This window comes from Pinus tabuliformis, chromosome 3_1, assembly GCF_031772625.1.
Source record: "Pinus tabuliformis cultivar Carrire ecotype Pingquan chromosome 3_1, CPIR1, whole genome shotgun sequence".
Classification (NCBI taxonomy): domain Eukaryota; kingdom Viridiplantae; phylum Streptophyta; class Pinopsida; order Pinales; family Pinaceae; genus Pinus; species Pinus tabuliformis.
In genome coordinates this window covers 18,635,097-18,651,022 of record NC_142301.1, presented here as the reverse complement: position 1 = coordinate 18,651,022, position 15,926 = coordinate 18,635,097, and the positions used below count along the sequence as shown (strand labels likewise).

General features: G+C 37.8%; 1 long non-coding RNA gene across 1 annotated transcript; it reads right to left on the bottom strand.

Annotated features, from left to right (window-relative positions):
- Positions 1 to 12,091: 12,091 nt before the first annotated feature.
- Positions 12,092 to 12,711, bottom strand: LOC149185555 (uncharacterized). The gene is made up of 2 exons (XR_016256040.1): positions 12,485 to 12,711; positions 12,092 to 12,285 (listed from the first exon to the last, which is right to left on the bottom strand). It is a non-coding gene; the product is annotated as an uncharacterized LOC149185555 (long non-coding RNA).
- Positions 12,712 to 15,926: the final 3,215 nt, after the last annotated feature.

Genomic DNA, 15,926 nt, shown 5'->3' with positions numbered 1-15,926 from the left:
CTAAAGTGGTGAGCAGCAGCAGAAAAGATTGGGCAGATCGCTTGGTTGAAGCCACCTAGGCCTACAACACTACTTGGAAAACTACAACAAGTTTCACACGTTATGAGCTGGTCTACGGGAAGAAGGCTTTTTTGTCCATAGAATTTGAATACAACACATTGAGGTTGGCAGCTCAGCTGGACCTAGATCTCAGCCATGCACAAAAGGAAAGACTACTTCAACTGAATGGACTAGATGAACAAAGAATGCAGGCCCTCCTCCATTCAGAGGTGGTATAACTTCAAAGAAAAATATGGCATGACCGACACCTTAAAGAGAAGCAATTTCAACCAAGAGATTGGGCACTGTTATATGATTCAAGATACAAGGATTTCAAAGGGAAGCTGAGGACAAGATGGCTAGGACCATATACAGTGGAGAAATGTAACGACAATGGTTCAGTCCTTATCAGGACCATTGATGAAGAAGCCATCCCCATGCTCATCAATGGACATCGATTGAAAATCTACAGGAAGCCCCTTTCTAAGCAGGAGTTCATTGAAACTCTGGATAAATTAGTGCTAGTAGTGGAGCAGACCTCTGTCTCCAACCCACCCACCTTCTGAGCACCAAAAAAAAAAGAAAAAAAAAGAGGAAAAGAATAGGAAAAGAATAAAATATCCTTGGGTGAAAACCTCTTGGAGGTGCCCAAGGTGAAAACCTCTTGGAGGTGCCCAAGGTAGGCAGTGAGGGTGAAAACCTCCTAGAGGCGCCCCGGCTGTCTCAAAAAAAAAAAGGAAAAAAAAAAAACACAGAAAAATAAACCTGACTTCTGTTGAACAAATTGCAGGTTGTAGAAAGGACATTGCAGGTTAGGAGGATCGCACAAGACAAAGACAGAGGTCAGCACCCAACTGCATGCATCCCTCACAATCAATTCCTCCTTGACCACTACCCTTCCCTAAGATTTGATCTCATTCAGGCCAAGATTTCACCTTCTACAGGAAGTTCTGTGTCTTTTACAAGAAGTTCTGTGTCTTCTACAGGAAGATCCTGTAGAACCCACAGACAAGAAAAATTGATCTCAAAAGGGAATCTGAAGGTTTGGAATCTGCCTATGAGACCTGTCCACATCCCTGTTTCCATTCATCGCCATATGTCACCTTTTTCTATCTCTGTACACCTCCATTGCACCCATTTTTTATATATGCCTGCACAGTCACACACAGAAATCCTGTTTTCTTCATACTGCCAGCAAAAACTTTTATTGACAAATCAAGCAACAATTTCCCCCTCACCATACCTATCAATCTCCATCTAGACTCCTCATCAGCTGAAACCCTTGTCAGTAGTATAGCCCTGCTCATTCTAGCTTGCATTCCAGGAGGAGAAGCAGCTACAGGACATCCTACAGGAATCCTGTAGCAGCTGATCCCTCTGGAAGACATACTCTGGAGACAAGGACAGCCAAGAATGGCAAAAGAGAGATGCAAAGAGCTCTTCGTGAACGTAAGAATATCAGCAGCAGCCGAAGCCAAGCATGCAGTGTGCATGCAGCAACAACAAATGAAGGAATGGGTTCCAAAACCTGAAATCTACATAACACGGCTGTGACCATGCAGGTAAGTGCCTAAACTCATTCATCAATTGCATATATCATATTTTAAAAGCTACATGCTTATGGGAATGGTTTGGATTGAGTGGAGTCAGTGGCCAGTCAACTGGCCAACCTCGGCCAGTTACATATCCTCGTGGGATCCAAACGCGCCCCGTTACATTCAAAATTGCCGACGCGATGTGCAGCCAGCACGTGTGGAATGTCCATTCAGGGAGAAATAGTCGGGACTGGTAGTGGTGGTGGCAGATAATGGCAGAGAGGAGGTGATGTGGTCAGAAACACGCAGAAACATTATGGTTATGACGTCGAACCAACGGTCCGGTCTAGCAACCTCATCCCCTCACCACGAATCATGCCACAGTTAAAAGATGACCGGCTGAAACATGCACCACCTTTGGTCACTCTACACTCACAACGTCCTCGACTGGAGTACGCATCCACCGCTTCCAAAAACAGTTAACCAGTCATCCTCCACCAGTTTTTTTCCTGTTTTCGAAAATCTCCCGTGCATCGGGCTCTATCAAAAGCACAGTTTCATTCTACAGGAACCGAGAGCTTTCTACAGGAAGGGTTATACAATAAAGGCGGAACAACTCTGCGGGGAAAGGAAACCCAGAATTTTCATTAAATTTGAAGGTCCAAACGAGGTAGGTTCGGAAAAAAACCTTCTTTGTGCATAAGCTGTTTGTGCAAGGTGGTGAATTGAACGGCATCAGTTTGAAAAACAAAAGGAAAAAGTCTGCCTGTGTATTGAAAAAACATGAAAATTGCCTGCATATTTCACTGAGTTTCCCTAGTTTTTCTGCATCAGAAATCTCCTACATGTTTCTTTTTAAATTCTCCTGCAAGGAGGATATATGCAGTCATAGAAACCAATCTCTGTGTGTGAAAAACTGAATTTACATATCTATCCGTATGTTGAGAAGAGAACCTGTGTCCTTATGCTCTGTCTGTAAAAACAAAATTCTTCTTTTCAAAAACAGACAGTCGAATTCTGGGTGACAACAGTCTTAAGACAAGGGAATTGTTGATAGTTGATATTGAACACATGAAAAATTCCTTCTTGGGTTCAGGGGAAACCAATTTCAAGCTATCCTCTGTTCCAGATTGACTGTTTGGTTGCCTGAGCATTTCATTTTTTGAATAAAACATAAAAAGAGCACTCTCACCATGCTAGGAGGATTCATAAGGAAAGAGCCCTCGGACTCTAGCAAACTGCACGAGCATCCTAAGGTGGTGGACCTTTTCACCCGAGCAAATTGGATATCCTTCTTTGAAAAAATTCAGGGTCATGATGAGGAGATAACTGAGGAGTTTTTAATGTCCCTGAGACCACATTCAAAGACACATGCCACAGTTAGTTTTAGGGGTTTGACCTTAGAACTCACCCCTGAGCTCATCAGTGCAGTTACTGGTCTACCACTGGGGCTCCCTTGGAGCAAAGAAGAGAGGTCATTGGGCCAAGTTGCTAAGAAAACATTCTTTCTACCCGAGGAGCATCCTGTAGAAGACAAAAAACGGGGTTAGAAGAACCAGCTTGCCTCCTCTCTGGAGTGAAGTCAGTTTCCAAATTATGAAGTACATCACATGTGAAGGGAGGTTTAGCATCATCTATGGATACCATTTCAGGTTGTTGTGTGAACTAAGGCATGGGATTGACTTGCCTCCAACCAAGAAACTGAGCATCCCCTATTTCCTTCTTCAATCACTAATTGAATGTGGTACAAAACTCAATGAGGGGATCCCAGATCAGTTGGCCCATCATGGGCTCATCAAGCTGTTGGTGGAAGATGCTTTACATACCTACATTGTCCCCATATCTTGGGAAACCTTCATAAATATGTCCAGGGAAGATAACATTAGAAATTTGGTTGAAAACATCACCCCATCCAGCAGTGAGGAGGGGGAGCACACTGAAGAAATTGAAAAGAACAATGATGAGGGAACACAGAACATTCAAGCAAAGGGAAAAATAAAAGAAGCACAGGAAAAACATAAAGGAATTGGCAAGATTACTGAGCCTAAAACAAAGGAGGAAACAACAGCAAAAACACCAAGGGAAAAGAGTATGCAGAGTAGAAAAGAAAAAGCTGAGAATGCCCAAATGCAGGCTGCCACAACCAAAGTAGGCACATAGAAAGAAAAGGGAAAGACACACACTGAGATGTCAACAACACAGACAGAAATAGTGGACACAGATATTTCTACAAGAAGCAAGGAAAAAGAACAACAAGAGGAGAAATCACCAGAGATATTGGCAAGGGAGGCAGCAGCTGTGCTTGCTGCCTTAAGCACACCTACAAAACAAAAAGGGAAGAGAAAGAGGCAAACCTCCATGTACTTTAAAGCAAGGAGAAGCACAAGGATCAAAGTGGGTAGACCCCAGCCACAGTCAAAGGAGCCAATTGTCATTGAGGACACCACAACTAAACCAAAAGAAGAGTCTCCTTCAAAGATATCTATCACCTATGAATGAGGAAGCCCAAAAACCTCCACCTGGAGAGAGAGAATTAGGATGATGGACTCAAAGACAGCTCTACAGGAAGCCGAGACATCTCTACAGGAAACTCTAGCTAAGTTAAAGGAGATTGTGAAATTGGAGGAAAAGGCAGCCAAACCATCATAGGAAGAGCAAAAGACCGAGGAGATACTGGAACCAAGCCCTCAGCCTAGCTTGGGCTCATACTACAACCTCTTAGAGGGTGGGAAATTCATCCCACAGAAATTTTATGTGCCACTCTTCTTTGCATTGGAACAAGAGACGATCAGAACAAACACACGGATGAAAATTTCCAAATCTAAGGGAATTGAGGACATAGGCCACATGGAGGAGAAGTTAAAAGAATTAACAGAAGTACTAGCCATGGTTAGGCATGTAGAAAGTTGTAGAAGAGCCCAGCTGTAGGAGGAGAATGAACTGCTGAAAAAAAGTTGCAGCTACAAGAAGTCCACAAGGAAGGTAGGTTGTCCATGTTGGGAGGGCAACAGCAGCAAGAAGGACCTCCAACAGACAAAGATACAACTGAGAAATAGTAGAATGAGGCAGGGCTATACGCTAATGTGGAGATGCTCACAAAACTGCTGCAAGAACAAGAGTCTCAAGCAGCATAAAAGATACAGGGTTTAAAACAACAGTTGCAAGAGAAAGATGCCCAGATGGCCTGCATGGCCAGATGGGCAGTAGAAGCCTTACAATGTAGGCAACCTGCTAAGTCATACGCCTTATATCTTAAAGATCAATGGTTGTAATTTCAAATTAACACCTTGGCCCAGAGGGCACCATTCCATTTCAAAATTACCATCAGTTTATGGACTTGTGTGACAGTAGCTCAGTAGAAGATAAGGCCAAGTTATCAGAATTCTATTTATACAACTTGGCCCTTCCAAACATGAATCTGTGGGACCCCAATGCTACATTGGGAGATGTGAAACTCATGGCCATGGCCTCTTGGTTAAACCATGAGGAAAAGAGGGCAACAGAAATTTGGAATGTTATGAACAGGGAGCTAAGTGAGCCACTAATGATCAGAGCAGAACCAGAAGATCCCTCAGCTTTATTGTATGCCCATCAGCACCTTACTAACAACCCGCAGGTTCTCCCAGACTACATTGAAAAGCAAGCTCAGGCCATTGCTCACTTTGAGGACATGGAGAGACTGTTGGGTGATAACTGCATTCATGCTTGCATAAGGAGATGGAGCACATTGTCCCACAGTCTGAAAATCATAGAGTACCACTCCCCAACAAGGACTAGGGAGACCTTGGCAAGAGTACCACTCTATAAACAGTCAATGAAAAATGTGCAGGCCAACTGGATTGGCCTAAAGTTCAGTCCTCCATTGCTTTTAGGACTACTGGAAGGGATCAAAGAAGAAGAAGAACATAGGCAATGGGAGGAAGTAGAGAAAAAAGCAGGGTTTCATGAACGAGAAGAGGACATCACCTCGGAAGCCTGGGATATTAGAGAGGCAGTCAGAGAAATCAAAGATGATGTGCTGGATTAGTCGCTCAGAGGATGAGCAACACATTTAGCAGGGGGGTAATGATGAGCCCCAAAAATGGGTAACTTATTGGGCTCATTTTGCATATTATTCTCGATTAATCCACCATTCTTCATAGTTTATGCATGCTTTTGAGTATATTTATGTTAATTGAATGAATGAGGATAGTCACTTGACCATGAAGTCTAATACGTGCTTATTGAAGATTTTTGGACATCTTTTGGACCAAGGTCAAGAATTTATGAGCTAGTTGACAGCCAAATATGAGGGAAAAAGGCTGAGGATTAGTAGGAAGGGTGTCTCCTACACTAAATGGCCACTTCCTCGAGTTATCCACCATCATCTCGGAGTTCAGCAACCCACCAAAGATGATTTCTAAGGGCAGCTGAGCAGCTTTTGTGAAGTGGCTGATTACTTGCAGTTTTGAGCAGCCAAGCCCCTCAAGTTAAGGAGGGCTATTGGAGGTCCTCGTGGTGCATAAGTAGGAAGGCTTCAAGCCTTGGTAGTTTAGCTCTTGAATAGTTGTTTTTCGCACTTTGGTGTTGCTCTGCCTTTCAGCTCATTTTCAAGCTTTTGTTGTAAACATTTTTGTGACATGGTTATTTTTTGAGTAATGGAGATAAATTTCACTTTGCACTAGCTCTGAGCTTTTCTTAGGAGGCTGTAGCTCTTGGGGTTGGGCCCAACCCAAGTGCCAGTACCTCCTTTGTGTACTATTATGTGTTTTCTTTGCATTCATAGAATAATTTCTGCTATTTAGGTTAAGATCTTGCTTTGTTACTTAGGTTGATTTTGATGATTAAAATAGCTTTTCATGCTTCAGGTTGATTTGACAGTTTGATAACAGAAAATATCTGCAAAAATGCCACCAAGCAATCCTTGATCTCATCTCTCCCTCCTTGGGACCATGAGCTGAGACCAAGGCATACTTGCTACCACAAAAACACTGTTTTGCCTGTTCATGCAATTGCTAGTGTTAGATTTTTAGTTAGGAAAGTTGATACCAGTTGTACTTGAATGTTTAGAATCTACTATTTCTTAGGTTTCCATATTTATCTTGCATGATTTCCTGTTCATAACTTGTTGTTCATCATGTTTCTGGTTTTTAGGTCAGATTAGGTCAAAGTAGATAGATCTCTGATTTTTCTAGTCTTTCTTTGATTATTTTTGAGAGATAGTGTGCAGATCACCTATAATACATCCTTGCCTATCCTTCCTTCATTACACAACCTGCTCCAACCCCAAATTCTGGATTCCTTCCCTTCATTTTCCACACTTTTCCAATTTGACCTAATTTTTACATTTATGTGCAACAATGCTCCCTCCATCCTTGAAAAAATCCAACCATCTTCATCACCCCTTAGCCTCATTTACCAGGTACTAGACCTCTTCACAAACTCATTCATCCTTCGTTTCCACTTTCCCACCTTTTTTTCTCCATCAACCCTCAAAAATCCTCTCTCGGCTCTTCCTGTAGAACCCCTGTAGAATTCTTGTAGAAGATCACGTGAGCAGTTTCTCGAGATCTGATCACTGTTAAACTCTCTAGAAGGGTGCTAGTGACCCCTTAGGCCCTCTTCTCACCTTCCCAACCTCCTGCAAATTCCCACTCCATTTCCTTTCGCCAATAAACCCCTACACAGTTAAAAATAGTTAAAGCACATGCATAATAATTCTGCGAAATTAATCAAAAATACAAAAAGATGTGTTTTCCATATTTTACTTCAGAAGTAGCTTAGTCACATGCATTTCACCTTTCCAGGAGTCAATAGCATCCATTTCTACAACTTTCATCTCTATTCTTGCACTCGTAGGGTTAGTCGATAAAACTAGGGTTTTCTAGGGTTTGCATTTCCTTCAGCTTTCAGCTTCTTTCTGAAAGTATTAGCCTCCTTTGAGTTAGCTTTCATCCATCACAATTAAAAGCTTCTTCTAAGAGCTCATAGAAGTTGGCTTAAGCTCCTAGAGGACTTGTGCCAGCTGATCAAGTGACAGCCTGCAGCAAGAGCTAGTACTTGTGCATACAGCACCATCGCTTCCAAGTTTGTTACGAACTACCGGGTTGATAAAAGTAAAGAAGGGAGTCCCAGGCATTGCAGCATCATTGCTGCAATACTGGAGCCCACCAGTTATTGATGACATGCATTATGCGTCATAGGAATTGCATCCAATGAGGCTAGTTTAGCTATTTATGCATGTTGAATAAAGGTTAGGTCAAAAACACTTTTGACTATGCCTGTAGAACTATGATCATGATGCATGGCCATGCTAGGTACAATAAACTTAAGATAATGTTCCATTAATGCTTGTGTGGAATAATCAAAGAATTTTATGTGTTGCATGCCATGATTAGTTCTTTTCTCCAAATTGTAAATTATGCTTAAGGGTTGATCCGATATACATATGATCTGATAATGAGATCATAGACAATTATTAAGGTATTACAGACTCATGTGCATGGATTTGCCTATGTTATTTTGTGCAATAGATCGATAAGATTGTGAAATACATAGACAATAAAGCAGTTAAAGAACATAATAGACAAACACAAATAAATAAAGCAAGTTTAATAAGGAGTTCACCCAACACTCCTAGGCTACATCTCCTGGTCCAACCTTCAGTGGTGACCTCTCTATTATGTCTTCAGAAGTAGAGTGTTTACAAAAGTGAGCTCAATTTGAGTCTCACACAACATATACAAAACAACAAGGCTTTACTTGGATCCCCCTAGTCTTTCTGAGTACACAGACTCTCCTCACTAACTCTCTGTCTCTGTTTTCTCTCTCTCTCAACATTGCTTGCCTCTATCTCGATTATTCTGTGGCTTTAAATCCAATCAGTGTTGTCTGTTCGTTTCTCCATCTCGAGCTCTCTGGCTTCCTGACCTTTGTCCACTCAGATCCCCCTCTGAGCATTAACAATCATTGCTAAACACTTTCAGGGATGGTGGCTACCTGTTCTATAATGGAATGGGTCATCGAGCCTTTGAAATCCCCAAAAATAACGTTCTCTGTTTTCACAGAGAAATACACTAAAAACTGTGAAAATTCGCCAATTTGTCATTTATCGGATTTGAAATACTATAGATTCTGGCTTATAACTCCTATCAGGTTCGCCTTTATGTTACTTATCGCATCCCCACTGTTGATTTGGGAGATTTGGATCCAACGACTAAGGTTCATTTTAGGCAGCCCATGTGTACGGGAGTTAACTGCCCGAAAAGAGTGGTTTTCTCTCTCCAGGGCCTAGACACATGGCAGCGAATGTATGGGCTCGGGCGGAGCCCGGCGAAAACCTATTTCCGCCTTCGGTCCTCCCGAAATCCCGCTTGTTTCATTTGTATTAAAAAATAATTTAAACACTGAAAAACCTCATAAAATGGCTTTAGACGGGTTGAAAGATTATATATTTGCAACCATAAACCCTTTTGGGTCCGGTTTCATCGCATCGGTATATTTTATTTTGTTTTTCATTTATTTAAGGAAAATGTGATTTACAAAGGAAAACCCTGTTTTCTCGAGATCTCAAAATATATATACTACCATCTATATTTCCATCTGGTCTGGCTATCGTGAATCATATTTATATCGGCCTTGCTCCGTTGAAATGCTCTGATGCGATGTTGCGATGCGATTGATCGCAAATTCATATTGCATAGACCCCTGGGCCATTTATAAGCGCTCCTCTGTAATTGCCGATTTCGATATCGTGATTCAACTTGGGTCGTCGATCTATGCGCTTAATCGACAGTCCTCGTTGACCCCGCTAATCGATGTCGCATATACCATGTGATCTTCGCCGATAACCTCTGCTTGGCACCACTGATTACAATATGCTAATTGGATCTAGACCATTGATAGGCCAAATCCGATAGTTCTCATGCAAAATAGTTTTAAACTGCTGATACTCTATTTTGCAATGTTTTCTCTATGTTTCTTCCTCCCAATAATGTTATCTGACTTTTCAAAAATTTCTTCTCATGCGATAGTTTTGAATGTTTGAAGACTTAGAGGGTGTTTTGGATCCATTTTGGATCAATATAAGTCTTAGAAATGAATCTAAAAGTCCATATCATGGATCTGATAAAGAATAGAAGGAGGATGCAGTATTATGGTTCCTTACTTTGATGTTGTTCATTTGTTAGGAATATGTGTATGATTCCATGAATAATATTTGTTCATGTAATGATAGAATAATGTTACTTGTGACGAGGGTTAAATCTTTATTGAGGCAAATTTTAAAGGATGAGAGCCTAGTAAGAAATTCTCAAAATAGCCTCAAGGGGTATGTTACACTAATTGATGACTCCTTATTGGTATGCATTAAGGTGGCAGAAAGTAAAAATACCTTTGTTACTAAGTTTAAGAGTCCAAGAATTTTTCGTTAAAAAATATTAAGATATCAATTACTAATTTCATCGTTTAGTGTTAAATACAATTCTAGAGGGTTAATTTAATTAGTTGATGTTAAAGCACCTTTGCTATTGAGAAGTGTTTGGTTCAATTCTAAGTTAAGTTCATTCCTTGAACCTATAAAAAAATGATTTTTTTTATTTTTTTTTGTGATACAAATATTACATAGACTTAACAACAATAAATAAATTTAGCTTCCACAAAAGTAAGATTCAAACAAGAAACATTTTTTTAAATAATTTTGAATATAATATATTTTAAAATAAATTTATAAATTTTTTTTTTTTAATCAAAATTTACATTTGCAAAGTGGACTTGACTTTTAATGTGAAAATATGGATATCAGATAATATAAAAAAGCCATGGTTACATTTAAAATATTAATTTAAAGTGGACTTAGCTTTTAATGTAAAAATATTGATTTTAGATAATATAAAATATATCATTGAATTACATGTATATAAAAATATAACTATGATTACATTTAAAGGAGTATGTATTTTAAATAACTTTAAAGGTAAAAACGTTTTATCAAAATCTAGCATTTCTAAATATAACTTGGGTTTTAACATATAAAGAATGATAATAGAGTATGTAACAAAACTATGGTTATGGAATATTTCATTGAATTACATATATATAAATATATAATAATGGTTACTATTAAAGGAATATGTATTTTAAATTTAATTAGGTGCAATTAAAGGAATATGGATTTTAAATTTAATTCGGAATATTTTATTGAATTACATATAAATATATAATAATGATTACCATTAAAGGAATATGTATTTTAAATTTAATTAGGTGTATTTAAAGGAATATGGATTTCAAATTTAATTTTTATTAAAAAGTTTTTAATTAATTTGTTTATGTATTAAAACAAAATAATTAGATAAATAATTTGCTCTTACATAAATCAGAATGACAACAATAAATATGTTAAATTGTTTGTAGGAAAGTCAAAATGTGACTCTAATTGGGATATCAAAAGCTTATTCTCAATTGGATCAATAATTGCACAAAATTTAAAGATGTTAAAATTAGAAAGTTGGGAATATTTAGAGAATTAGTTAAAGCCCATGAAAACATTAAGAACCAAACATCTAACATTTTCTTCAACATAAAAAATGAGAACACATTTGAAATGTCCTTCACTAATTGATGACTCCTTATTGGCCTACATTAAGGTGGTAGAAAGTAAAAATACCTTTGTTACTAAGTTTAAGAGTCCAAGAATTTTTCATTAAAATATTAGGATATCAATTACTAATTTCATGGTTTAGTGTTAAATACAATACTAGAGGGTTAATTTAATTAATTGATATTAGAGCACCTTTGCTATTAAGAGATAGTTGGTTCAATTTTAGATTAAGCTCATTTCTTGAGACTATAAAAATTGATATTTTTAATGTGTGATACAAAAATTATATAAACTTAACAACATTAAATAAATTTAATTTCAAGAAAAGTAAAATTCAAAAACTCTTATAATCAATGAGAGATTTTTTTTAATAATTTTGAATACAAAAGCCCCAAGGGTTAGCTCAGTTGGTCAGTGCCTTGCCATCAGGAGGTCACAAAGTCCAACCTCCCTAAAGCCCTTGGGGTCAGGCTTTGCTAGTGGGCCCTGGGGCTAGATTCCCTTCGGGGTCAATCAACCCAGATATTTCTGTGGATAGATTCCCTTCGGGGTCGATCAACCCATATTTCCATAGTGCCACCCGTTGACCACGGTGTCCGTGAATCACAGCTTAAAAATAATAATAAGACAATATATTTTAAAATAACTCTATAAATAATTTTTTGGATTTGCAAAGTAAATTTGACTTTTAATGTAAAAATATTGATATTAGATAATATAAAAAACCATGGTTTAGTAAAATACATCATTGAATTACATTTATATAAATATAAAACGATGATTACATTTAATTTAAATGTATTTTAAAATTGATTATACATATTTAAAAAAATATGTATTTTAAATTTATGTTTGATGGGCCTTGTATTTATTTATTTATTCATTTTTTTTTTAAATAAGACAACCAAACCAAAGCATTAAAAACATTGAGACAGAGTAACCAGACATGTAGTTCGCTCATACACAAAACAAAGTACCCAGACAGGTAGTTTGCTAATACATAAATTAGAATTACAATATACCTGGGGTATTTATAAGTAAATAGAGTATTTGGCTCCATACTAACTGTATATCAATAGTTAACATAGTAATAAACGGATAATCTTAGACTACATTTATTCTTCCCCATACCTGCGACGCAATAAAAATGTAATTAAGCAAAAGGAAAAATATTCATGACGTGTTTGTGCATATGAAAAGAAAGCGAAATCATAAACCATCACATATTTGTGCATAGAGTTCAGTACTGAAGAAAGAGCAGAGCATAAATTTTAGAGAGGAAAACAAAAGGCACTTAGTATAAAAGTTGGTCTACTTAAGTTGCCATTACCTGGTGCTATAAGTTGCTCTACTAGCCGATGCTGACTTTGTTGCCGCTGGCAGCTTTGCCGGTGTTGTTGCTGTTCACCATGTTGTTGTTGCCGCTGTTGATTTTGTTGCCGCTGTTGGTGGTGTTGCCGCTGTTGTCGCCGAGGATGGGATTGCCGTCGATCTGGGTGTTGGGGCCAATGACGTTCTTGTCGCCGCTGTTGCACCTGCGGTCGACCTTGTTGTTATCGCCGCTGACGTTCCGCCCTGCTTGTTGCAAATTGCTCATGTTGTTGGCTTACAGAAACTGGATGCCACACTTCTGCAAAAGAAAAATGCCTTCAGTTATTGTACTCAATCTGCTAAAGTGCATCAATACTTAACGTGTACATTTGATAAGTTACTATGCATCAATACATAACATGAGCAATTCATTGATATTATGAGCAAATCATTGATATCTGACATAATAGAAATATACAACAATACCTAGGTTACACGAAATATACAACCATACCTACAACTGGAGTAGGGCAAAGTCGGTAAGCAAGAGGTGAGAAATACAATGGCATAGGCTGCCTTATATAGAAGCAGGCGAACTCCAAACTCGGATTTGAAAACCATCTACACTCCCAACCAGGGAAAACCATCTGAGGACATTTGACGTTTCCCTATGGTGGATGCTCTATTTACAGATGTGGGAGGAATTAATTACTGTATTTCTATGGAATCTATAATTTCCAAAGTGGGGATCTTAGTTACTGGGTTGGAAAGTTTAATCAGTCTTAACATAACTGTAAATTTCTTCATGTTTAACTAGTCTTAATGTAACTATAAACTTATAAACTTCTTCATGTTATTGGAGTAGCTTCCATTAGCTCTAGTTACATAGGAGAGGGAGGAAAAATTGCAATTCTATGAAATCCATAGTTTCCACCCAGGAAATAGTAGTTACCAATTTAGAAAGTTTACTAAAACCTATTTACAGATGTGGGAGGAATCACTGTATTTCTATGAAATCTATAATTTCCATAGTGGGGATCTTAGTTACTGGTTTGGAAAGTTTAACAAATCTTAATGTAACGGTAAACTTCTTCACATTTAACGGGTCTTAATGTAACTATAGACTTCTTCATATTATTTGAGTAAGTTCCATTTGCTCTAATTACATTGGAGAGGGAGGAAAAACTGCAACTCTATGAAATCCATAATTTCAATCCAAAAAATAATAATTACCAATTTAGTAAGTTTACTAAAACCTATCTACATCTGAGACTGTATCTAAGAAAATGTTAAAAAAATCACCTTGTTCTTATAAAATCCATAATTTCCACCCTAAAAATCCTAATTACTCTTTTCGATAATTTACTAAACCCTGGCGGTTTGGTATAAAGCTCTTCAACTCATGTATGAAATTATTGGGGCAATTGGGCATACGAGTTATTCTTTTTAATCAAAAAATAAATTTCTTTGCACTATTTACTGATGTGACTACTCAGGTTTATTCCCGCAATTGGGCAGATGAGGTATTCTTTCTTAGCAAAAAAAAATTCGTTTGCCCTGTTTACTGATGTAACTAAGATTTATTCGCACAGCTGGGCAGACAAGTTATTCTTTTTTATCCTTAAAAAAAAAACTCTGCCCTTTACAGATGTAAAGGGTCGGGATTTCTGCACGCGCAGTGTGACAGAGGAGTTATTCTTCATGGATTTCTTCACGCGCAAAGGGGCAGAGTTATTTTGCTTGGGCGGAGAAAAAAAATGAAATCTTTGTTTTTATTAGAGTGAAAAATAATTGAGTTCGACAACTGTATGATTTAACTTTAAATGAGTTGTGATAATCTCTTATACAACTTTATAAATCATTCATTTGAACTTAAGTTGTGGTAGTGGAGAGCCCATGTTCTGCTCCCTTATATTTTGTTTGAAGTTGAAAAGAGGGTTTATAGAGCTTTTTCTTTAATCCTTAAGATTTTTTAGGAAGGAGTTTGAGATTGTAAGTGTTGTAGTCGTGTTTAAAATTTCATGAATAAAGCTAACTTTGATGATCTCATCTACAAATTAAGGCATTGTGTTATCTAAGCTTATGCACTATTTACAATTATTAGCACAAGACACAATTAAAATCATGTCAATAGTTGGCATCTTCAATATACAAGTCTCAATAAAATCTATTCACATGTTGGAAGTAAATCCAAGGATTATAGAAAGACAAATGTGATGGGATGATCAAATTCATGTATACTTTGCAAAGAAAAGGTTGCAAGATATTTCAAAGATTAACAAGGTGTCACAATCATAAGATAACCTTGCACTTGTTGAACCACACATGGTATGTTGAAGGAGAATGGTAGTTTTAAAAACCATTGGAAAAGCCTCCATGTACCACTCATAAATCCCAATGAGGTTTCCTGCAATCCTTATACAATGGTTGGAAAAGTAATTAGTGATGACTTGATTTTCAACCACAATAATTAAATATGGGGAATTTATCTAAATGACAAGGTAGTATTAATCCCAACTAATTATGTCCAATGGAAGTTGAAGTTCATGGTTTGAAAATATCATCTAGAAAATTACTATGCATGAAATTCCATTAAAATTTACAAGCATAGAACGTGCAAAAATTTGGATCCCCATTTCAAATATCAAGCATTATCCACTAGAATCCATCAGTGAAAGAGAAGGCTTCATTCCCCGCAACGTTATCCAGGACCTCATCACTAAAGGGCGTTGGAAATGGGTCATGTACACACGCATTGTTTAAGCTCCTGTAATCTACACAAACCATGATTTCTGTGGCATCCTTCTTATTTTGTATTAAAATTGGGCTAATCCATTCTGCTTCGTCTACTAGGAATATAAGTCCTGCTTCTAAAATCTTATCAATCTCTTTCTTGACCTTCTCTTTTACCCTTGGGTTGAGCCTGTATGGTCTATGCTTTATTGGTCGTGCGTATGGCTTCAACATAATCTTCATTTCCCCGATGTCCCATTTTATTCCTTTTAATTCAACAATGGAGGTTGGGAATAAGTCTTCATACTTGCGCAATAAATCAAAATTTTCCTTAGTTGTTTGCTCGTCCCAATAATCCCCAATGCACTCCATCTTAGGTTTATTTTCTGAGCCAATGTTTTGCTTCCGCAACTTTACTGGGAGCAAATGAGGGGCGTCTGTTGAAGATCCCTCTTGAATCTCTCATTCTCCTTCAGTTTCTTGAAATGTTAGGTGTCTGAGTCCTTCCAAATCATCCTCCTCTGGATCCACGTTAACTTTTCCGCAAGACATGAATTATGGATACCCTGTTTCATAGAAATACTGTAGGAACCTCTCATAAATGCACCCTTCACATAATTGTCCTGGAGTAAATAAGATTCTTTTAATGGTGTGCAGGGTTTCAGCCAATCATCGATCACCATCTATGAGCGAGAAACTGATGTTGAACTGTTTAGCCATAACATCCT